This window comes from Anolis sagrei, chromosome 2, assembly GCF_037176765.1.
Source record: "Anolis sagrei isolate rAnoSag1 chromosome 2, rAnoSag1.mat, whole genome shotgun sequence".
Taxonomy (NCBI): domain Eukaryota; kingdom Metazoa; phylum Chordata; class Lepidosauria; order Squamata; family Dactyloidae; genus Anolis; species Anolis sagrei.
This window is the reverse complement of record NC_090022.1, coordinates 207,350,433-207,364,192: the sequence shown is the minus strand read 5'-3', so window position 1 is coordinate 207,364,192 and position 13,760 is coordinate 207,350,433. Positions and strand designations below refer to the sequence as shown.

The window sequence follows — 13,760 nt, the reverse complement described above, 5'->3', positions numbered from 1 at the left end:
ATGTGTCAGGCATGATGTCATGGGTGTCTCAGAGGGTTTAAATTAAGTGGTTTGGTTTTTGAGACCTTTCAGAGGAGACAGTGTTGTTACAGAGGATCAGTCTCCTGTTCATAATTCTAGTTCATGATTCCTGTTCATGATTCCAAGTTCATGGTTCCTGTATTGCTAAGATTCCTGTTTCATGTCCCTCTTTTATGCCTATGTTTCTTTGGTGAATTTTCCTTGGAGAAGTTCCTACTTTCATGTTCATGGATATACATTTGGATTACTTTTGTGGTTTTGGATTTTCTTGGCTTGTGTTCTATCCTGGCATTTTTAGATTACTACTACTGAACTCTAGCTTCTTTTGAGAATTGCATTTTATATCTGTACTGACGTTGGTGGATTTGTCTCTTTTTATATTCTTTTCTTAATAAACATTCTTATATTGGATCACTGCACTCTGTTGTGGTGCTGGGTGAAAGGGTGCTCCAGTGCAAGGGTGCAAGAAGGGCAAACAGAAAGTTTGCAAAGAAAATCCCGTGATGAAGCTGCTATATGTCAGAAATTACAGGAAGAGATATAACAACTGAAGCTAGAGGAGGCAATGGTTTACATATCATGGGTAAATTCTTTCTAAGTTTTGTTCCAGATTTTAAAGGAACTATCCAATGTGCTGAATTTATCCTGATAAGGTTTGGCACCTTGGATAAGTCTTAAAATCTGGAATAAAACCAAGAGCACCACTTCACTAACAGGAAAGCCAATAACCATTCATTTACTGAAGAATACTCAGGGCAATGCACGATATTACATTCCAAACCGAAATTTAGGCATGGACCTAAATTATTGTTATTATTATTATTATTATTATTATTATTATTATTATTATTATTATTTTCCCACTTTCCCTGTCTGTAAAAGAGACTCAAAGAGGCTTACAGTAAAACCAAATTAAATACAATTTCAAATCTAAAAATAGAGCACAGCTTTTGGTGAAACTAGTTTGATACAAACTGGCTTGGAACAAGTGGTTGCTTGGAAATGGGTTGGCTCAGCATCAAGTCAGTGTAGGCTGTGTACATTAAGTGCTGAAGCAGAATTAATGACTTGGATAGCAATTTAAGAGCTGGATAATATGTAAGTCATCTGTATGTTTTTGTGGGCCAGTGTATTTAATGAGCAGCCATTTCTCCGTGTCTATGGATTTGGCATCCGTGGATTTAAATCATCCATAGCTCAAAAATAGAAGTGGAGGTGGAATCCAAAAACCAAACCTTGACATTGCCATTTGATACAAGGACACTAGGTTACTACACCATTGTATATAATAGAACTTGCAGAGATTTGATATCAGTACTAAGGGCTCTCTTTATTCCTGTTTTTAAATTGTCATTTTTTATAACTTTTGATAACAATGGTGACAGCTATGGGAATGTTGCAGTTTTCTGTTTTTGTTTTCTGTTTTTCTAAGATAGTTTCTTGGGTTGATTTTTATTTATTTTTCAATAACTTTTATATGTGCAGTTAGATTTATAAACTGATGAGGCGGGCTGCTGGGGATGATGTGACCGGAATTTTGGGTGTGGAGTTTGACTGTATTTTAATATTTTATGGTCACTGGTTTCAATTACACAAAGGTTTTAATTGTATTTTAATGTTTATATTTATATTAACATGCATTTACATTGTTTCCCTGTGCACTGAGTCATTTATTTTTAGCTGCCTTGAGTCAGGAGAAAGGCAGGGTAAAAACAAAGTAAGTAAATTATTATTATTATTATTATTATTATTATTATTTCATGTCAGGAGCGACTTGAGAACTTGCAAGTCACTTCTGGTGAGAGAATTGGGCCTCTGCAAGGACGTTGCCCAGAGGACGCCCGGATGTTTTGATGTTCTACCATCCTTGTGGGAGGCTTCTCTCATGTCCCCGCATGGGGAGCTGGAGCTGACAGGGGGAGCTCATCCACACTCTCCCTGTATTTGAACCTTTAACCCATTGTGCCACCAGGGGCTCCAGTAAAGTAATAAATACTTGTATATCAGTATATCAGCATTTGTGCTCCCCTGCTTAACAGAAAATATGCATGCTCAGTGAGCATTAAAACAAAAATAAAGCAACCATGGCCATGTGGCGAAAAACAAGGTGAAGGATTGGAAATGTGGACCAGTCCCTAAAAGCAAAGCAGCTGAGGAAGGAGGAAATTGCAGTCTTACTATGATGTGTGGGGTGTGTGCATCAACAAGTTCACTGAAGGGTTAATGTGAACCTGGAAATGCAATACCAAACATATTTTTTTCATTGTAGACGAGTCCGACAAATAGAGAAAGACTTCATCTGATTCTGTATTAGACATGAAAAGTTCCATAGAAATGCAAAAATTGCGAAGAGAGAAAAGAAAGGATAGAGTTGTGGGAGGAAGGAATTCTTACTCAATTTCTACCATTGCTTGCAGGCTTGATCTGCCATGAGTTTTCGATTATTAGTAGCAATGATGTAATCTGCCACCTCCTCCTTCAGACTTCCATTTCCCCCTCTGATCTAAGATGCAATTCTCACACTAACTAGGGGGAAACAAGCGTTTCCAACACCAAAATATTCATATGACCAATCCCTGTTGGAATCCAAAGTATTTGGGAGTGATTTGGTCTTCAGGGGTAATTCAGAACCACTGGCTTTACAAAAGAAAAAGAAAAAGAAAGCCACAATCCTAGTGGAGATTTTTTTTTCATGTCTGGAGTGACTTGAGAAATTGCAACTTGCTTCTGATGTGAGAGAATTGACCATCTGCAAAGAAGTTGCCCAGAGGAGGCCCGGATGTTTTACCATCCGGTGGGAGGCTTCTCTCTTGTCTCTGCATGAGAAGCTGGAATGGAGAGATGGGAGCTCATCCCACTCCGCAGATCTGAACCTCTGACCTTTCAGTCAGCAGTCCTGCCGGCACAAAGGTTTAACCCATTGCGCCACCGGAAGCTCCTTAAAAAATTTGATATAAAGCAACATGGTTGTCTGCATTTATGAACTCTCCTTGGAAGTACAGATATAGAAAATGTTGCAATATCACCTACACCTCATTTTCCCACTGATCCACAATTAATTTTGCTAGTATAGTTTTGAAGTTGAATCCATAATACCTGAGATTAGTGAGCTGTGGTGTTAAAACTAACTTGAAATAGCACAGCTGCAGACTTGGTACAATGCCCTGGGTAAGAAGAGTGCAGTGCTCTCATGATCAGAGCATGGCAAGGTAAAGTTTTAAAGTTTGTAAAGAGACATCTTCAAGTTAAGTCATTAAGACTCTCCCCAAAACAACATGTTTACAAATGTGTAGTAGTACAAAACCCTCAGCATTGTTCAAAAGAAAATCACATTAGAATTTATAAGAAATTGGAAAATTCTGTTACTAAAAATGTTCCTAAAAACCTTTAAATGTCCCTTTTATAAGTAACTAACTAGAAAGGGTTAATATATCCCACATCAAAATAAAAATCATCCCATAATTGATTTGAATGTTTATATTTTTTTTAATTTCCAGTTTTTAATGCATATGTTTACTTTATTATAGGTTTGTTTTATGTGGCATTAAATTATTGTCTATTGTAAGGCCTCTCTGAGTCCCCTTTGGGGTGAGAAGCAGTAAATAAGTATGTAAATAAACCTGAATTATTTTGGAAATGTGACTTCATTGAGCTTTTGTTTTCCCCCATCACAAAGTACTTTATTATAGTATTTATCGTATTGTAAATGAACCAAGTGTACAGTTGTAATGTATTTAAAAAACACAAAGTTAAAAATTGGCATTATATTAAATGTCCTTTGACCAGTAACTGGCCACTTGGAGTGCCTCTGGTGTCGCTGTGAGAAAGTTCTCCATTGTGCATGTGGCAGGGCTCAGACTGCATTGTAGTAAGTGGTCTGTGGTTTGGTCTTTCCCACACTCGCATGTCGTGGACTCCACTTTGTGGCCCCATTTCTTAAGGCTGGCTCTGCATCTCATGGTGCCAGAGCACCTTCCAAGTCACGCTGTCTTCTGTGTGCCCAAGGGGTAGTCTCTCATTTGGTATCAGCCATGGCTTGAGGTTCTGAGTTTTAGCCTGCCACTTTTGGACTCTCACTTGCTGAGGTACTCCTCCGGTTATCTGTATAGAATAGTAGAATCATAGAGTTGGGAGAGACCTTGTGGGCCATCCAGTCCAACCCCGGCCAAGAAGCAGGACAATCACGTTCAAAGCACCCCCAACAGATGGCCATCCAGATTCTGCTCAAAAGCCTCCAAAGAAGGTGCCACCATCACACTCTGGGGCAGAGAATTCCACTACTGAACAGTTCTTACAGTTAGGAAATTCTTCCTAATGTTCAGGTGGAATCTCCTTTCCTATATGTAGTTTGAAGCCACTGTTCCGCGTCCTAGTTTCCAGGGCAGCAGAAAACAAGCTTCCTCCTTATGACTTCCCCTCACGTATTTATAAATGGTTATCATGTCTCCTCTCAGTCTTCTCTTCTGCAGGCTAAACATGCTCAGCTCTTTAAGCCACTCCACATAGGGCTTTGAAATTAGGTTTTTTAAACTTTGTGTTTATATATCTTAGAAAACTACTTCTTGATTTAAGGTGTTGGCATGCTGTCTGATAAATAAATGCAGTCCTGAAGACATATAATGCAGTAACCTTTGCTTGGTGGACTAAACAGTAGGCCTGGGTAACAACGGAAAAATTTGTTTCTAAAATCGATTTGTATTTGGGGGGTTTTTTTGTTTCGATATTTAAAATAATTACCAAATTTTCCTTTTAAAAAGTTCGATATTTACGAAATTTTGTAAATGGTAAAAAATTAACGAATCGATTTCCGAAACAATAACGAATCGATTCGTTAATGGCGGACGCGACCGCGAAATACGCTAAAAAACCTCCAAAACCTTCTGAAGCTTCCCTTTCCCTCTGTTGTTGACTGTTGGTGTGATATTATAATTTTTTTTCACTAATTAAACCATAAAACTGGCCCAGACATGCGGAAATAATAACGAAACGACCTCAAAACAATAACGAAACGAATACAATATCGAAATACGAAGCATTTGCAAAACGTTTTTGAAAATTCTTTTTTTTTAATAATTGCTCCAGAATGGTTCGTTATCGTTTTGTAATTGAAAAAATTAACGAATTATTAACGAATTACAAATTAACGAAACGAAACCGCCCAGCCCTACTAAACAGGTGTGGGTTGCATCACTGTTGTTTCTGGAGTTCTTTGAACACACAAAAATAGACATATGAAAATATGAAGTACAGTACAGGTGAAATGATGAATCCAGTTTCAAAGCAGTATATTTTATGATGGCAATATGTTACAATTACACAAAAACTTACACAAAAAATTAATGAGTTATCAAGTTTTACTAACAACTTTGAGCCAGATACAAATCTAAAAAAAACAAACTCTACAAATGGAGAATATCCCAATAAGCCTTGTGTTTGGGGTAGCTATTGGGAGAATTACTGAGGCTAAGGGAGAGGCATCATGCAGTAAACATTTGTAACTCAATGCAACACCCTTTCATGTGGTAAGGGTTTCATTTATGGATGGTTTGTGGTTGCAAACATATAGCAATTTCAAATCAGGTTCATCTTGTTGAAACACTCTGTATTATGGCAAACTGATCTGAACCTGTAGTGCAATGGAATAAGGAACAGAATTCCTTGCAAATAAGTGGCATTTGACTTCCCCCTTTTCCCTAAAGGTTTTTTAGACAGTAAAGGTCATGCTTATTTATTTATTTATTTAAGGGTACACTTGTAATGTATTTTTAATGGTAATGTAAGCATATGCATTCCTATATGACAAGAGCAGGAAACATCCAGGGGCCACTTTGTAAGCCCAGCTATACCTACAAGGCTAAACTCTCTTAATTTACTTTTTGAACTTTCTAAATAATGTGCATGCACTCTAGTTAGAGCTCAGTATTACCAAATTGCAATGGTGCTTTGGATCATGCGGTTTTACCTGCATGTGATACTTGTATACACTATTGTTGTCTATGATGTTGTTTTTGTCAAATTGTCTGGCATTATAGCTACAATATTGTTATCTGGACTAGCATAGGATGAGGTCCTTGAGAGTGACACCACACTGGGTGACGCCAAGTCTAGTGTTGCCACTGTTATACTCATAGCACGCAGCAATGTAATGAGGGCAGGGCTGACAGGGCTCATGCCCCAGGACTTTTTGACTAGTAGAGACTATGACATCATCTGCTTCTCCTACACCATATTTCATTTGATTTTATCTGTAATCCCCACAGTAGCCAGAGGGAAACAGGCTTCGCTAGCCACAATGTTACGTGTTATTGCTGTTGCAATCCAAATAATTTGTGTTGTGTGCAATGACCGGTTAAGAACCATCAGCTTTACAAAACACCTGTTTTTGATGAAGTCACCTCTTTTATTGACTCGGTAGCTTGAATTTTTGGACTCTCCAAGGGCTTATTGCCTGGCTTAGAGACTTTCATGATGACAGGTTTCCAATTTTGTCTCTATGCCACAGTGGCCAGCATGACTGCACAGAGCACTGTTGCCTTCCCACCAAAGCAGTACCGATTGATGTACTCACATTTGCATGTTTTTGAACTACTAGGTTGGCAGAAGCTGGGGCTAACAGTGAGAGCTCACCCCGCTCCCTGGATTTGAACTGCTAACCATTCCGTTAGTAAGTTCATCAGCTCAGCAGTTTAACCCACTGAGGACTCTGTGTATATATGTATATGTGTATATATGTGTGTGTGTGTGCATAGAGAGAGAGAGTTGGCTCTCTGTGTCCATGGTTTCTCTGTCCATGGATCCAATAGCCCTTTGAAGGCAACTATAACAAGGTTGATATGGCCTTCAACGATAATGAGTTTAACACCTGTGACAGAGTATTCTCACTATAGAATTCAGTGTCTCTTGAGACTCCCTTTCTGAGGCTACTTCCTAAGCTTCAACCACAAGGAACCTTGAGAATGTCTTTCCCAGAAAGGCATCCACCTGCCTTTGAACGAGGCCCCTTCCACACAGCTGAATAAAATCCCACATTTTCTGCTTTGAACTGGAACATATGGCAGGGTGGACTGAGATAACTCAGGCCCCTTCCACAGAGTTGTATCAACCAGAATATCAAGGCAGAAAATCCCACAATATCTGCTTTGCGCTGGGTTATCTGAGTCCACATTGCCATAGGATCCAGTTCAAAGCAGGAAATGTGGGATTTTATTCAGCTGTGTGGAAGGGGCCCCAGTTCAAAGCAGATATTGTGGGATTTTCTGTCTTGATATTCTGGGTTATGAGGCTGTGTGGAAGGGCCCTAAGGCAAGGCTTCAAACCCAGTGTGTGTCTAGGGTCCCTTCCACGCAGCAGAATAAAATCCCACACTATCATGGAGAGGCCCAGCATAGAGTCAGGGCACTTAGGAAACAAGAAACATATGAGCGAGAGCACAGCTCACAGAAGGCAATGTCCAACAATCTTAACAGATTTCAGTGCTATGTCATAACTCAGATGCTATAAGAGGGATGAAGAAAGGCCAATAGACGAGGCTTTTTTTAAAGAGTTAAGCTTGAACCAATTGCTAGTGTAATCATCTTGGGCTAAATGGTAAATCAGACCTTAACCCAGTCTAAAAACACTGACCATACGATGCTATCATCAAAAACATAGTCAGGAATACATTAAAACATTAAAAACAATTCATTAAAACAATAGATTAGTCATGCCAGTTAAAACCAAATCCAAGTCTGGGGTTAATTCAGTGTTGCGGTGTCCAAGTCTTCTTTCCAATTGCCGCTATCCACTAATCCAGGGGTCCTCAAACTAAGGCCCAAGGGCCGGATATGGCCCTCTAAGGTCATTTACCTGGCCCACGCTCAGTGTCAACCTAAGTGTGAAACGACTTGAAAGCACACAACAATAATCTTATCTCATCAGCCAAAAGAAAGCCCATTAAAATACTAATAAGTTTATATTTGTTAAAATTGTTCTTCATTTTAATTATTGTATTGTTTTAAGTGGATTTTTTGCACTACAAATAAGAGATGTGCAGTGTGCATAGGAATTCATTCATGTTTTTTTCAAATTATAATCCGGCCTTCCAACAGTTTGAGGGACTGTAACCTGGCCCTCTGTTTAAAAAGTTTGAGGACCTCTGCACTCAGGGCCATAGGCAGAATCTTTTTTGGGAGAGAATTGAAAATTTCCGGGGAGGGGGGTTAAACCTGCCTCCTAGCTCACGCTGAAGCAAAGAGCACAGCAGGGGGCAGAGCACCCTTCAATAGCCTGCAGCTCCTCCCCCCTCAACCTCCTCCACCAAGTCTGGCCTCCTTAATAGGAGCATTCAACACCCCCCCCCCCCCCAGCTTGGTTGCTTCCCTACATCTGCTATTGCTGCAAGTAATGACAGTGTGAATAAATTGTCAATATTTGCTTGAGAGAGTGCTTGCAGTTCTGGAGGGACTCTTAATTTTTTGCGTCTCATAGACTTAGCATGGGGATTTGGTTAACCAGTTAAAATTCATGAGTAAACCAGGTTTTTTTTTAACCTGAAAAAAATTTCGGGGGGGGGGTTGAACCCCCCCCCCTACAGGCCTGCCTGCACTAATGGAACGCCTGGTCCCAAAGCCAAGTCTTCAGTTGTCTTCTAAAGGACAAGAGGGAGGAGGCCAACCTGATGTCCCTGGGGAGAGAGTTCCACAGGCGGGGGGCCACTGCCGAGAAGGCCCTGTCGCTTGTCCCCACCAATCGCGTTTGCAATGGCGGTGGGATCGAGAGCAGGGCCTCTCCTGACGATCTTAGACTTCGTGATGGTTCGTAATAGGAGATACGTTTGGACTGGTAGTCTGGGCCAGAACCGTTTAGGGCTTAAAAGGTTTGAATTGTGCTCGGAAGCTGATCGGGTTCAATGGCAGTGTGGAAGAGCCCAGAGTCCATAGGGGAAAGGCTTGAGCCTGAAATGGATGCTGAGGTAACCCAAGGAGGAGGAGGAGGAGGCAGGCTGTCGCTCTCTCTCTCTCTCTCTCCCTCCTCGCTGGCCCCTTTCCTTGGGCCTGGTTCTCTTTCGGATCCGACGTGTCGCCTGTGCTGGAGCGCGCGGGGCCCCGAGAGAGCGCCAAAGCATTCGCTCATTCATTTCCTTCCTCGTAATTCAGGGGGAAAAGAAAGAAAGAGAGACAGAAACCAAGAAAGCGCGAGGGAGGAGAGAGAAGGCTCGCTTTCCCTTGCCTGCCTGCCTCTCTCTTTTCTCTCTCTCTCCCTCTCTCTCCCCCAAACTGCCGCGCTGCATCACTTCCCAGACTTGGAAGGAAGGCAGGAAGCCGCCTCCACGAAGGAGGCGAACCCGACGGCGAGGAAAGAAGGAAGATAGGCGAGGAATCTGCTCTCTCTCTTCCCGCTTGGGTTCTAAGGTTTCGCCTGAAACAGAGAGAGGGAGGGAGAGCCCACCACTGGAGAAGCCGGGGAACGAGGCGGAGGTAGATACCATTCAGACACAGGCTTTGCGACAGTCTCTTCTGCCTTGGCGCTCGAGGCTTTCGCTGCTGCTCTCTCTGGCTGCCTCGTGGTCTGGGCGCCGGGGAAGGAGAAGGAGAGGGGAGCGCTTCCCAAGGGCAACTGGGGGGGGGGGGGCGCCCGAGGACGTGTCTCCATCTTTTGGAGGAAGGAAAGCAGCCCCGTGGATGTGGGTGCAAATCTGCCACACGCGCGGGCACCTCACCCTTTCGGCTGAGGCGTTTTTGTGAGGGAAAGAAAGAAGGATGTGTGTGAGAGAGAAGTGTTTGTGTGTGAGAGAGGAAGATATGGAAAAAGAAATAGAGAAGTGTGTGTAAGAAAGGTATATATGAGGGTGTGTGAGAGAGATGTGTATGAAGGGTGAGTGTGTGAAATAAACAGAGAAGTGTTTATGTCTATTAGAGAGGTCTTAGAGAGAAAGGTGAGTGTGTGAGAGAGGTGCCTGTGTGAGAGAAAGGTATATGTGTGCGAGAGAAAAAAGTGTTTATGTCTGTGAGAGAGGTCTCAGAGAGAAAGGTGAGTGTGTGAGAGAGGTGCCTGTGTGAAGGAAAGGTATATGTGTGCCAGAGAAAAAAGTGTTTATGTCTGTGAGAGAGGTCTCAGAGAGAAAGGTGAGTGTGTGAGAGAGGTGCCTGTGTGAAGGAAAGGTATATGTGTGTGAGAGAGAAAGAGAACTGTTTATGTCTGTGAGAGGTATTTCAGAGAGAAAGGTTGTGAGTGTGTGAGAGGAACATGTGTGTGAGAAAGGTATATATGAGGGTGTGTGAGAGATGTGCATGAAAGGTGTGTGAGAGAGAAAGAGAAGTGTTTATGTCTGTGAGAGAGGTCTCATAGAGAAAGGGTGAGTGTGTGAGAGAAAGGTATATGTGTGTGAGAGAGAAAGAGAAGTATTTATGTCTGTGAGAGGGGTTTCAGAGAGAAAGGCTGTGAGTGTGTGAGAGAGGAATGTGTGTGTGAGAGAGAGTGAAAGTGTTTGGTACTATGTGAGAGATGTCTCTGAGAGAGAAAGAGGTGTGTGTGTGTAAGAGAGAGATATATATTCCCTTTGAGTGATAGGGATATATGAGAAAGATTGGTGTGTGTGAGAAGATGGGGAAAGGAGGTTGTGAGTGTGTGTGTGTGTGAGAGAGGGGTACACATGTGTAGGAAAGGTATATGTCTGAGAGGTGTGTGAGAGAAAGAAGTGTTTGGCTCTATGTGAGAGAGAAAGGTGTGTGTGTAAGAGAGAGGTATATATTCCCACATATCCCTTTCTGAGAGAGAAGGGAGAATTTATGAGAAAGATCAGTGTGTGAGAGATGACCGGAGAAAGATTGTGACTGTGTGTGAGAGAAAGGTATATGTGTGAGAAAGAGAAAAGTGACTCTATGTGAAAGAGGTCTCAGAGAGAGAAAGAGGTGTATGTGTATAAGAGCGAAGTATATATTCCCATATATACCTCTCTCAGGGAGAAGGAGGAATATATGAGAAAGATCAGTGTGTGAGATGATAGGAAAAAGAGGTGGTGAGTGTGTCTGAGAGAGGTATATGTGTGTGAAAGAAAGGTGTGAGAAATGTGTGTGAGAGAAAGATGTGTTTGGCACTATGTGAGAGAGGTCTCTGAGAGAGAAAGAAGTGTGTGTGTGTGTAATATTCCTATGTATACCTCTCTGAAAGAGGAAGAGGAAATATATGAGGAAGATCGGTGTGTGTGAAATGAGGGGAGAAAGAGTGTGTGAGAAAGGTACATGTGTGTGAGAGAAAGGTATATGTGTGAGAGAGGGAGGTGTGTGAGAGAAAGACTTGTTTCTGAGAGAGATGTAGATGTGTGCGAGAGAGGGAAATGGAGAGCTATATGTATGCAAGAGAAATGTGTGTGTGTGTGTGTGTGTGTGCGAGAGGTATGTGTGTGAGAGATTCTTCCACTTGTGGGAATGGTTTGTGTGTGTGTGCCTGCGCAGCCTCCCCTCTACCCTGTTCCGCCTCCCTCCAAATGCAATGCTTCCCCCCCCCTTTCGAGATCTCTCTCTCTCTTTCTCTTTCCCCCTCCTTCTGTGTCCACTTCACCAGAGCTTCACACCCTTGCGATGCACATGCCGCTATACACAGCCTTGGTGTCTACTGCAGTCCCTCTCATGCCAGCTCAGAACGTGTCCATGGCTAGGATTGCAACCAGGATAGGTATGGATGTCCACAGCCCTTGCCTTTGAGCAGTGTGTGTGAGTGTGTCAGTGTGTGTCTTTGGCGTATGGATGACCTTGATCTAGTTCTTCTGAGCCATGCAGTACACCATCCCATTTTCCTTTAAATGCTTTTGAATAGTGCTGTGCATTTGGGGATCTGCCTTCTCTCCCTCCCCATCTTGCAGCATTGGATGGAGTATGAACAGAGGATTTGGGGTTGGGGGGTTATATGTGATGGGTTAGATTGTGGAGAAATCCCACGGTTCTGGTGCCATTCAAGCACCCAGGGAGACCCTGAGACAAGCAAGTGGCAATGGGGAGGGGGGTACTCTTGGGGGGTAGGATGAGGTGATGGTCAAGTAAAACAGTGCCTTTTTCCATAAGTGTATGTGCTCTAATGAATATTACTATGCTCTGTTCAGATTTTTCAGCTGCATTGCCATGTCCCCGATGAAATATGTAGGAAATTTTGGGAAATAGCTTCTGTATTGGGGAGAAAGTGGGGCAGTTGAAATGTGGTTGAAAATGGAAACTGGGTAAGGGGAGGAGGAGGGAATGCCATTTCCAAACTCCCATTTGCCACACTTAATAGCCCTCATCTGCAGTCATTTGAAGCCTTTGGAACAGGACTTCTTTGGAATAGGAAAATGAGGTGGGGTGGGGAGGATTATATGATTCCCCCACCATGTCACTCCCCCAATGTCAAGCTAAAGGGAGCTCTGGGATCCTGTGTGTGTGTATGCATGCACCTTCAAGCCACCTTTCCGACTTATGGCAGCCCCATGAATTTCATAAGGTTTTTTTAGACATGGAATACTCAGAGATTGTTTCGTTCGTTCCTTCCTCTGAATTAAAGCTTACAGTTCCTGGGAGTCATTGGCAGCCTTCCATCCAAGTACTACCCAGAGCCGATCCTACTTCTCTTCCAAGATCAGACTAGATCTGGTGCCTTTAGGGTACTAAGATATGTAGCAAAATGTAAATATTTAAATCAGTACTCCAGACTGCATCACTAGCACAAATATTGTATAGAAGTGTGGACATTAAACGGCAGTGTTGTAGAAGTGTTATGTACTTTGCAGGAGTAGGAAGGTCAAAGAGTGGCTTCTCAAGTAAGAACCGGGCATGCTACTCATGGGCGACCTTTAGTTATGGGATAGAGGACACTGCAAGGTGCTTTAGATATCACAATACACAGGAGCAAGACATTGTGGGTGAAAACTGAAGTAAAAAATCAAAAATGCAAGGAAGGAAACGTGAATACACTAATTCCTGCTCATGGGCAAAAACCAAAGTAAAGGACAGAGGTGGAAGGAAGGACCCGTGTTCTCCCTGTAAGAAGTAGCACAGTTGCAGGAACAAGCCTATTTGGGAGGAGGTCCCACAATCTCTTAATAACAACTTTAAAATAGGCTCAGTAGGGAAAGATTTTGGCAGGACAGCTACCCACTATGAAGTGCAGATCCTTTAGGCTGGATTTATGCTGCATTTTCATGGCTAGTCCCTGTTGAATGTCACCACTAGTTCATTCATGCTTCCTGTGTTTCCAATATGAAGTAACACTGTCTATCTGTTCCAAGCCTTTTACATTGTTGAATGAGAAAGTTGTTCGTTTCTTTGCCTGTTCTTTAATATATGGAAAGCCTTTAGACTGCGCCAAACAACATGCTCCATACATATGCATGACATTGTAGCTTGATGGCGCTTTGAAAAGAGGCAATTCTGAGTCGAAAAGCAAAGGGTGTTAGCAATCCTTTCTTTGCCTTTTCCCAACTCTGGGTTGCCACCCTGGCACCCCCCCCCCCCCCCCAATGAGATCTGCAGTCATTTGAAATCTTTAAAACAGAGTCTGTTTCAAGAGGGACCATTTGGAGGAGAGAAATGGTGGGTGGGAAACGGATTATGTGATTCCATTACCATGCCTTCTCCCAGAGCAACTAGAAGGGACTATTGGACTACATTCCCCTCCAATGTTTTTGCGCATTTATCTTCAGATCATGCCGTACCCTCCCCACTACCCTCACCCTCTAAACAATTATTAGTAAGCAGGCAGGAAACCTTAGCAGAATAATTGAAGCAAGCTTA

The 13,760-nt window shown here is 42.5% G+C and overlaps 1 protein-coding gene across 9 annotated transcripts in view; it reads left to right on the top strand.

The window, feature by feature from the left end:
* The window catches only part of PALM2AKAP2 (PALM2 and AKAP2 fusion), a 313,924-nt gene that overhangs the window by 200,075 nt on the left and 100,089 nt on the right, over window positions 1-13,760 (top strand). The window contains exon 1 of one of the 9 annotated variants that reach the window (XM_060762484.2): window positions 9,040-9,476. The exons of the other annotated variants lie outside the window; for them this stretch is intronic. The gene's annotated coding sequence lies outside the window, so the exon portion shown is untranslated. Of the gene's footprint in view, window positions 1-9,039; window positions 9,477-13,760 lie in introns of those variants that run through there. 9 annotated transcript variants of the gene reach the window in all.